Source organism: Siphateles boraxobius, unplaced genomic scaffold (genome assembly GCF_051911475.1).
Source record: "Siphateles boraxobius isolate OS27281-9 unplaced genomic scaffold, OSU_SipBor_1 37, whole genome shotgun sequence".
NCBI lineage: Eukaryota > Metazoa > Chordata > Actinopteri > Cypriniformes > Leuciscidae > Siphateles > Siphateles boraxobius.
In genome coordinates this window covers 3,089,649-3,099,047 of record NW_027508997.1, presented here as the reverse complement: position 1 = coordinate 3,099,047, position 9,399 = coordinate 3,089,649, and positions in this window count along the sequence as shown.

Below are 9,399 nucleotides of genomic sequence, written 5' to 3'. Positions count from 1 at the left end.
CAACGCTGTCTCCTTAGCTGAGGGTAATTTGGGTAAGGGAATAAAATGAGCTGCCTTCGAGAACCGGTCCACCACGGTCAAAACGACTGTGTTACCCTGGGAGGGTGGGAGGGCGGTAATGAAATCGAGAGCGATATGGGACCAGGGTCTCGAAGGGACTGGCAGCGGTTGAAGGAGCCCATCTGGGGGTCGATTGGAAGTTTTACCAGTGGCACAAACCGAGCAAGCCAAAACAAAACTGTGAATGTCACGAGCCATAAGTGGCCACCAGAATCGTTGCTTGACTAGAAATTTAGTACGATAAACTCCTGGATGACAAGCCACGTTGGAGCAATGACCCCACTGAATGACGTCAGACCTTAATCCCTCCGGCACGAATAAGCGATTCGGTGGGCACCCGGGCGGAGGCGTTACCCCTTCTAAGGCCGTCTTGACCTTCGATTCGACCTCCCATATGAGTGTGGAGACAAATAGACTCTCCGGTAAAATGCACTCGGGAGTAGACGGGCGTTCGGAAGGATCAAAAATGCGAGATAAAGAGTCGGGTTTGATGTTTTTGGACCCCGGGCGGTACGAGAGAGAAAAATCAAAACGACCGAAAAAAAGTGCCCACCGAGCCTGCCTGGAGTTCAATCTTTTGGCAGTTCTGATGTACTCTAAATTCTTATGATCAGTCCAGACTATAAAGGGTACCCCCGAGCCCTCTAACCAATGACGCCATTCCTCCAAGGCTAACTTGACTGCCAACAACTCCCTGTTACCAATGTCGTAATTGCGTTCGGCTGAGGACAAGCGATGAGAAAAAAACGCACAAGGATGCATCCTGTCGTCTGTGGGAGAACGCTGGGACAGGACTGCTCCTACCCCCACCTCTGACGCATCGACCTCCACCACGAACTGCCGTGAATAATCAGGGGCAACGAGGATGGGAGCTGAAACAAAGCGGCTCTTGAGTTTGGCAAATACAGCCTCGGCTGTATCTGACCACCTGAACGGAGTACTGGGGGAGGTCAAGGCAGTCAGAGGTGCGGCTAGTTGGCTGAAATTACGAATAAAACGTCAATAGAAATTGGCGAACCCCAGAAACCTCTGTAGGGCCTTACGGGAATCTGGACTTGGCCATTCTACCACAGCCTTAACCTTCTCAGGGTCCACACGCATTCCCTCAGACGAGATGATGTATCCTAGGAAAGGAACAGACTGTGCATGAAAATCGCATTTCTCCGCCTTGACAAAAAGCCCATTCTCTAACAACCTCTGAAGCACTCGTCGGACGTGTTGCACATGCTCCTGGAGAGACGAGGAAAATATCAATATGTCATCCAGGTAAACATATGTGACCTGATCCAGCAAAATGAGTCACAGTGACCCAAATTTAAAAATTGAGATTTTGGTATTAATGGAAAGAGGAGACCATAAGCTTTCAATTGATATCCTAGTCAAAGTCATACCTTGAATGGTTGTAAAGATATACACATTTGAATAATGGTCGTCTGCCCTCTTTTTCCAATTGAAAACCTGAGAAAATCGCCTTTAAAGTTTTTTGCCCGTTTTTTGTTCATATCTTTCAAAATCCATTACATTTAAAGGGATAAACTATTTATTTTACAGCTTAATTTGACCAAAGACATTAATATATAAATGCTATTAAACCAGGCTGAAGCTCAAATTATTTTAAAAGTTTATATTTCAATAAGTAATTTAACAGTAGGTCTACCTTTTACAAAAATGTAGTCTATGCAATCATATCTTAGTGTAGGCTAGTTGACAATAACAGCGTAACAAATTCATAACGGATATACCAACAGTTAAATATTGGGTTAATCAAACACATTGTAATGGATTCTCCTTGCAGATAAATAGCTACACTCATTCACATTTGTCAATCACGTTATGTCAATCACGCGTGCACACTACGAAACTTTCATCCGTTATATAAAAACAATCGTAAGTTTTTCGCATCCGCAAAAAACGCGGACTCAGTGTGCAATGGCCAGGGGGCTTGATGACGCTTTGGCAACTTTGCTCGCTTTTGACAGCGAGCAAAACATATTTAAATAAACATATTTAATGTTTCTGAGGAGATCTGCTAGCTTGTTTATTACACAGAGCGCTCGCTGCGAGTCTGACAGGAGGGTGGCTGGACCAATCGCATGCCGGTCAGTTGAAATGGCTTCCCATCGACAAATGATCAGCATTTGTGTACATTTCTAAGCTTTTTGATTGGTTCTATACAACGTGTAACACCATTTAAAGAGCAGAGATAGTGACGTTTCAGGGAATAGCCGGGAAATGCTCAGAGGTGACGAGAGGAGTTGAGAAAAGCAATGTTCATTTCCAGCGAATTTAGTAAAACTTTGTACACTTTAATAGTAATTTAAATACCTTTACTCAATTATCTGGACTACGAAACTTTGGGAGATTATTTTTGAATGTCTGTTCTTTGAAATTAGCAACAAAAAAAATCAAAAAAAAAATCTATTATTTCATTGTTTTTCCACATAATCGCCCCATATCTTAAAATAGAACGTTGCGACATCCGACTCATTTCGCCAGATTGGGTCACATATATGAACTGGTCTATCATGTCTCGCAACACGTCATTGACCAGTGCCTGGAAGACTGCTGGGGAGTTGGACAGCCCGAAAGGCATGACCAAATATTCAAAGTGCCCCCTGGGGGTGTTAAAAGCAGTCTTCCACTCATCCCCCTCCCTGATACGAACCAAATGATAAGCGTTACGCAAGTCCAATTTCGTGAAGATGGACGCTCCCTGCAACCTCTCGAAAGCTGAAGACATCAACGGCAAAGGATAAGTATTCTTTACCGTGATGTTATTCAACCCCCGGTAATCAATACAAGGTCGCAGAGACCCGTCCTTCTTCCCCACGAAAAAGAACCCCGCCCCCGCTGGAGAAGAGGAAGGGCGGATGAGCTTGGTTGCCAGAGAATCAGAAATATATTTCTCCATAGCCTCCCTTTCAGGAACAGAAAGTGAGTATAACTTGCCTTTAGGCGGAGACTTACCTGGCATTAAATCTATGGCACAGTCATAGGGACGATGAGGAGGAAGAGAAGCAGCACGAGACTTACTGAACACTTCCTTCAGATCATGGTACTCCTCGGGCACGTTAGACAAATCCCCTACTTCCTCCTGAAACACACAAATAGGCACAGACGGACAAGCAGACACGAGACAAGACTTATGACATTCCTTGCTCCACTCCAGTATAGCTTTATGTTGCCAGTCCACACGGGGGTTGTGACGGGTGAGCCAGGGATGTCCAAGAACAATGGGTGCCAGGGGTGAATCCAGAATGTAAAAACAAATTGTCTCGGAGTGATTGCCTGAAGTGATGAGGGTGATGTCTTCCGTGGTAAATGAAATGGTGGGGAGTTCTTGACCGTTAAGTGCATGTACTGCAATCCTTTGTGTGAGTGGTCTGAGGGGAATCTGAAATTTGTGTGCAAAAGTGCTGTCCATAAAGTTACCTTCAGCCCCGGAATCCAAAAGTGCTCGACCGTCGTGCTGGTGAGCTGGCCATCTCAGTCTTACCGGAAGGAGAGTAGATGTGGATGAGGTCTTCTGGGCGGAGATCCCACCCGATAGTAGCCTCATGCTTACTATCGGGCTTGGCCTTTTAACGGGCAGTTGTAAGCGTAGTGTCCCGAGCCTCCACAGTATAGGCAAAGGCCCTGGGATCTCCGCCTCTCCTTCTCCTCCCGGGAAAGCCGAGCTCGACCCACCTGCATGGGTTCGTGATCGAAGACTGGGCTGACCGCGTCCCTGCCGCTGGACCGTTGTACCTCGACTCCTCCTGTAGGACGGGTGGACAAAGCTCTACTCCCGACCCTTGCCAGCCGCGCGTCCACCCGTAGAGCCAGGTCGATGAGGCCATTGAGAGTCGTTGGGAGGTCCAGGGCGTAGATCCCCCTCTGGACGCGGTCAGCCAACCCATGCAGGAACATGTCCCACTGCGCCTCCTCGTTCCACTGACATTCGGCCGCCAGGGTTCGGAACTCGATCGAAAAATCCGAGACCGACCTCTCACCTTGACGGAGGTCGGCCAGCACCCTAGCGGCCTCTCTCCCCGCGACGGCACGATCGAATACCCGTTTCATCTCCGCGGAGAGTGTCAGGAACGAGGCACAGCAGGGATCTTGATTCTCCCACACCGCCGTCCCCCAAAGCGCTGCTTTGCCGGTTAGTAAAGTCAACACAAACGCCACCTTAGTTTGCTCATTTTGAAATGTTCTGGGCTGTAGAGCAAAATGCATGGCACATCTGGTCAGGAATGCTCTACAGTATGCAGACTCACCCGCGTAGCTCTCTGGAACAGGTAGGCGTGGTTCGGCGTGAGTAGGATTCTCCGGTGGAATGAGGGGAACGGCTGGTGTGGGTGGCGCAGCGGGAACTCGAAGAAGTAGAATCTGCTGGGTCAGCTCGGACACCTGCGTCACCAAAGCTTGTACCGCACGGCCCGTGTCATTCAAATTCCTCTCCTGCGAGTCCATTCTTCTCATACTGTGATGAACAAAGTCCTCCATACTGGTCGATGAAGTACCCGCTGTTTCCATGGTTAGGTCAGATCGTTCTGTCATGACTCAACGGATCACAGGAAGCAATAGCAGGTAAATAACTCTTTATTAAGAGATAAGGAAGTCCAAACAGAAAGACACGGGCGTGGAACTGGTGACCCAGGGACGTCGATGGTCAGCGAGGTGAATCCCAAGTGGTGCGGTGAAGACAGACGAAGAACAATCCACAAACGGTGATAACCCACAACCGATGATAATCCACAATCAAGACGAACTTCACAGGAACACACGACGAGAGACTCAGGAACACAAGACTGGAACACCGAACATCCAACGAACGATCTGACAATGGAGATGAGAAAACTGTGAGCATATATAGTGAAATGAGATCGGCTGCAGCTGGTGATGATATGATGATCAGCTGGAGCGAATCAAGGAATGACACTCAATCACGCCCACAACACACGTGCTTTCATGCAACAACAACAACACGAGACAAGAAGGAAGCAATGAATTAGTATACCGTGACAGTGCGGCAGTCCTGTGGACGGAAATGCCTTGTTGATGCTAGAGGTCAGAGGAGAATGGGCCTACTGATTCAAGCTGATAGAAGAGCAACTTTGACTGAAATAACCACTCGTTACAACCGAGGTATGCAGCAAAGCATTTGTGAAGCCACAACACGCACAACCTTGAGGCAGATGGGCTACTACATCAGAAGACCCTACCGGGTACCACTCATCTCCACTACAAATAGGAAAAAGAGGCTACAATTTGCAAGAGCTCACCAAAAGTGGACAGTTGAACACTGGAAAAATGTTGCCTGGTCTGATGAGTCTCGATTTCGGTTGAGACATTCAGATGGTAGAGTCAGAATTTGGCGTAAAAAGAATGAGAACATTTATCCATCATGCTTTGTTACCACTGTGCAGGCTGGTGGTGGCGGTGTAATGGTGTGGGGGATGTTTTCTTGGCACACTTTAGGCCCCTTAGTGACAATTGGGCATCGTTTAAATGCCACGACCTACCTGAGCATTGTTTCTGACCATGTCCATCCCTTTATGCCCACCATGTACCCATCCTCTGATGGCTAATTCCAGCAGGATAATGCACCATGTCACAAAGCTCGAATCATTTCAAATTGGTTTCATGACAATGAGTTCACTGTACTAAAATGGCCCCCATAGTCACAAGATCTCAACCCAATGAATAGAGCATCTTTGGGATGTGGTGGAACGGGAGCTTCGTGCCCTGGATATGCATCCCACAAATCTCCATCAACTGCAAGATGCTATCCTACCAATATGGGACAACATTTCTAAAGAATGCTTTCAGCACCTTGTTGAATAAATGCCACATAGAATTAAGACAGTTCTGAAGGCGAAAGGGGGTCAAACACAGTATTAGTATGGTGTTCCTAATAATCCTTTAGGTTTATTTATTATTAAATATATTATTATTTATTTAAATAAATAAATATATATATATATACAGGTCCTTCTCAAAAAATTAGCATATTGTGATAAAGTTCATTATTTTCCATAATGTAATGATAAAAATTAAACTTTCATATATTTTAGATTCATTGCACACCAATTGAGATATTTCAGGTCTTTTATTGTTTTAATACTGATGATTTTGGCATACACCTCATGAAAACCCAAAATTCCTGTCTCAAAAAATTAGCATATCATGAAAAGGGTCTCTAAACAAGCTATTAACCTAATCATCTGAATCAACTAATTAACTCTAAACACCTGCAAAAGATTCTTGAGGCTTTTAAAAACTCCCAGCCTGTTTCATTACTCAAAACCGCAATCATGGGTAAGACTGGCGACCTGACTGCTGTCCAGAAGGCCATCATTGACACCCTCAAGCAAGAGGGTAAGACAGAAAGAAATTTCTGAACAAATAGGCTGTTCCCAGAGTGCTGTATCAAGGCACCTCAGTGGGAAGTCTGTGGGAAGGAAAAAGTGTGGCAAAAAAACGCTGCCCAACGAGAAGAGGTGACCGGACCCTGAGGAAGATTGCAGAGAAGGACCGATTCCAGACCTTGGGGGACCTGCGGAAGCAGTGGACTGAGTCTGGAGTAGAAACATCCAGAGCCAACGTGCACAGGCGTGTGCAGGAAATGGGCTACAGGTGCCGCATTCCCCAGGTCAAGCCACTTTTGAACCAGAAACAGTGGCAGAAGCGCCTGACCTGGGCTACAGAGAAGCAGCACTGGACTGTTGCTCAGTTTTGCATGTCATTCGGAAATCAAGGTGCCAGAGTCTGGAGGAAGACTGGGGAGAAGGAAATGCCAAAATGCCTGAAGTCCAGTGTCAAGTACCTACAGTCAGTGATGGTCTGGGGTGCCATGTCAGCTTCTGGTGTTGGTCCACTGTGTTTTATCAAGGGCAGGGTCAATGCAGCTAGCTATCAGGAGATTTTGGAGCACTTCATGCTTCCATCTGCTGAAAAGCTTTATGGAGATGAAGATTTCATTTTTCAGCACGACATGCCACCTGCTCACAGTGCCAAAACCACTGGTAAATGGTTTACTGACCATGGTATTACTATGCTCAATTGGCCTGCCAACTCTCCTGACCTGAACCCCATAGGGAATCTGTGGGATATTGTGAAGAGAAAGTTGAGAGACGCAAGACCCAACACTCTGGATGAGCTTAAGGCCGCTATCGAAGCATCCTGGGCCTCCATAACACCTCAGCAGTGCCACAGGCTGATTGCCTCCATGCCACGCCGGATTGAAGCAGTCATTTCTGCAAAAGGATTCCCGACCAAGTATTGACTATTGAGTGCATAACTGAACATAATTATTTGAAGGTTGACTTTTTTTTTGTATTAAAAACACTTCTTTTATTGGTCGGATGAAATATGCTAATTTTTTGAGACAGGAATTTTGGGTTTTCATGAGCTGTATGCCAAAATCATCAGTATTAAAACAATAAAAGACCTGAAATATTTCAGTTGGTGTGCAATGAATCTAAAATATATGAAAGTTTAATTTTTATCATTACATTATGGAAAATAATGAACTTTATCACAATATGCTAATTTTTTGAGAAGGACCTGTATATATTTATTTATTTATTTGTAAAAAAAATTAAATTACCTATCGTTTCGCTAGATAAGACCCTCTTCCTCAGCTGGGATCGTGCACAGTCCGTTGAAGCACTTCAAAGACCTTGGGGTGAGTAAATTATTTGGAAATTTTCATTTTGAGGTGAACTAATCCTTTAAATGGCTATGATATGGAATTAGGCTTTATGTGGTCATCACGTACAAATCAGATTCACAAAAGATGCAAAAGCACCGTAAAGTATTCCATAGGTCTTTTGTGTAGCATATGCCATTAGAAAACTAAGATTATGATTCTCTAACTTTTTAACTACAATACTGTTTGTTTTTTTTACATTTTAATTAAGATTACATAATTATAACACAATTTAAATCACCTTAAGACGTATTGGGGCCAACTTATAAAAATCAAATTGTAAGACTATTGACTTTAATAAAACTTGTGGCATTTCAGGTTTACATTATGTTCTGTGGACTGTTTATTTGCTTTTCTATTTCCATTTGGTTCTTGTGCTTCTTTTCTGTTTTCTAGGTTACTGATTATGCCCTAGTTTGTTGTCACGGTTACTTATTGCTTTGTGCACCTATTTCTTGTTCAGTTTGTTAAATCGCTTTCAGAATATAGCCCTCTACGGACGGGACTAGTTTTCCAGGGGGACGTTGGAGAAATTTGTTTTTCAAAGACATACTTTGTAATTTCAATCCTGTCTTAATCTACCAAATCTGTGTTTTTCTCACAAAACCTCTTTAAAAATTCCAGCAATTAAAGGTTGTATCAGCGATTTCAGGCCCAAACAAAAATTATCACATTCATCTAATCTTTCCTAACGATCCGCTAGCTGCCCGCCCCATAAGCAGGCTGTCAAAAAACCACGTCTCTGTAGGCAGCCTAGGCTCTGAGATCTGCACACAAAAACAAATGGGTACAACCACCACTCAAAATCAAAATAAACAGTGTTCTAAACAATCACCGACAGGGGCGGGTGTTGTTTGTTTTTGCGCTCGTGCACGGCGCCTGCACGCGAAGTCGGAGCTGAAGAATAAGGCAGCGTCTATCAACCCTATGCTATCAACGGACCAGATACATTTAACATGGAAGAGGGAATCCCCAAAAAGAGGAGGATTAGGGCGAGGGAATACCCTCGTTTTTCGTCAAAGAAACTAATAATAATCGGGAAGGCTTTTAAACGGCGGAGAGAAAATTTTTAAATCGGACGCCGAGGTTGCACTGTTTCTTTTGGACAGGTGAGTAGCTGCTAGTGATGACTTTTTTGTATGTGAACTGTGTGTGTGAAAATATAATTCTTTAAAAAATATGAGTGAAGCTCGACTAAACTTGGATAGCTCTAGCGAATATCAGATTGTAGGGAGGGATTTAGTGTGTGAGATTGGCATGCTAGTGAGCGAGTTGATTCTGACGAATTGGAATTCGTTGAGGGAGGGGCGAGCTAACTTTGTTTGTTTGGGATCTCGCTTCAAACACAAACAGAAGTGACTTCACAATTGCTGATACAACCTTTAAAGCTGTTACATTGGTTTTTGAACTCATGTTTGATTTTCTTTTTTGTTCATTAATATAGAGTTAAACAGCTGTTATTATATCCATCTCGCCTCTTCCTTGCCTTCGTCTCGCCTGCACGTGACAGAATACTGGACCTAGAAGAGAAGAGATAAATAACTGATATTCCATATATTCTCCTCCTCCTTACCCAGGAGAATTGCTCTCTTGATGACCACACCAGTAAGTTTCCTTGGTCTTGCCCACTTTGCACACTACCC